Source organism: Phytophthora infestans, genomic scaffold, assembly GCF_000142945.1.
Source record: "Phytophthora infestans T30-4 supercont1.161 genomic scaffold, whole genome shotgun sequence".
Lineage (NCBI taxonomy): Eukaryota > Oomycota > Peronosporomycetes > Peronosporales > Peronosporaceae > Phytophthora > Phytophthora infestans.
In genome coordinates this window covers 148,403-150,450 of record NW_003303598.1, presented here as the reverse complement: position 1 = coordinate 150,450, position 2,048 = coordinate 148,403, and positions in this window count along the sequence as shown.

The following is a 2,048-nucleotide window of genomic DNA, read 5'->3' as shown; positions in this document are numbered from 1 at the left end:
AGCTGCTGAGACCGCCCAATCACTAGCATTGACTATCACCGTAGGTTGAAGTTCCGGATCGAAATGGCGGAGGGTGGGCGTCGTCGCGATCCTGTTCCTTAGCTCCACGAACGCGTGCTGAGCTCGGATCCACCACGGCTCCACCTTTTCTGATCTTTCCTCCGTCAACTCTGTCCAGATTGGATCCGTTCCCCGTTGGTCCCGGGATAGATCCAGTTCCTGTTTTAGTTCGTCTTCCGGCGTCGCACTATGTGGATCCCCTCGTGGATCTGGGATCTCTAGGCCAGAGCTTGTTCAATATTGATCCGGACAGCCGAAGTGGCCATCGCATCAAAATCCACCTCCCTCAATTCATAGAGTACTGCGGCAAAGAGTGCGTAATCCTCGATGAACCGACTGTAGTAGTTCAAACGACCCAAGAAGGATTGCATCGCCCGTAGCGACTGTGGGAAGGACAAGTCTGCCAGCGAGGACAGGTCTATAATATTCGCCTACAATCCCTCCTTGGGGACTCGATGACCTAAGTAATCCACCTTGTGCATCCCCCAATAGCTCTTCACCACGCTGATAGAGAGATTCCACTTAGTACACGACTCCAGTAGGGATGTCACTTTCTCGCACAGCTGATCCCACGATTCCGCCGGGATTCGAATGTCTTCGATATAGGATCTGCGTCCTAATACAGATGGAGTCCCCAGATCCCCTGGCTCTCCTGCTGTGAATGGATCCACTTCCGTATGACGTTCCCCGGTTCCACCTCTTTCGAGTCCCGGTATTCGGGTGAATCCGTAGAGGGCATTATCGATTAGACGTTGGTAGATCTGGGGTGCGTTCTTCAATCCAAACGGCATCCGGTTCCACTCGAACGTCCAAACGGTGTGATGAATGCGGATATCGCGCGAGCTCGATCCGTCATAGTAACTACCCAAAAACCGCTGGCCATGTCAAGAGAGCAGTACCAGAGTACTTTATCCAAATCTTCCAACAGCTCATTGATTAGAGGCATCGGATACACCATCAATCGAGTCAGACCGTTAACCAGCCGGTAATCAATGCACAGACGTATATATACCCCGTTCTTCTTGATGATGATTACCACTGGGGATGCCCACGGGGACGTTGAGAAACTGATGATCTTGGCTTGCAGCAGGCCCTTAATCAAATCCGATAGTTTTTCTCGGAACTGAGGCGCCACCTTCCGCACCCTTTGAGCGATCGGCTTCGAGTCACCGACATCGATGTCACATTTGACTCCGCGGGCAGCGGGCGGTAATGTCTTATCTTTGCCAATCAGCAGATGTCGGCTTTCCCAGATCTTCTGACGTAGCCGATCCACTTCCGCGGGTTCGTTCGCCCCTGGATCCACTTGGATGTCGTCAATCGTGACCTCCTTTGTGGTCAGTGGTACCTCCGGGACTACCGCCATGCCTTCTCCCAGATCCTCGGCGTGTAGATCCCCGCCTTCACGGTAGCAGACTTGCTCATCTTCCGTCTTCGTAGGATCCACCATTGGATCCAAACACCGCGACCCTCTTTCGCCTGGCAGTCCTTCTGTCTTCGGGGGATCAGGTACCCTGGTATCAGGGAAACCACCAGTTGGATCTAGTCGGTCCTCTAACGAGTTTAAACCCGACGGTTCTGGTTTGACTAGTGTTGCCACTCTCGATAGGGATCCAGGCACTTTATCCAATGGAAAGCTTGGATCCACTTGTGGATCAGCGGGATCCGGCTGTTCGGCTTTAGCCCTCTGCAATCCTTCATCCCACCGACCCTGCGTTATCTAAGGGCCGACGCTGGGGATCGTCCCCCGTCGTGGATCCAACCTCCCATTGCTTGGATTTCAACCCCGTCGATCCCTCTGCAGGATCTTTCGCGGAGTTGGATATGAAGGCCGATCCACTAAGGGGGCAGTTGGCTCCGCCGGGAGCTCCACCTCTCCGAGGGATTCGATCTCGGTAGTCGCCTCGTACACCAGATTCTGCCATTCTTTGTAGCGGCGGGATCCCACTGACACATATCCAGGTCGCCTAGGGATACCGTCCTTCGCC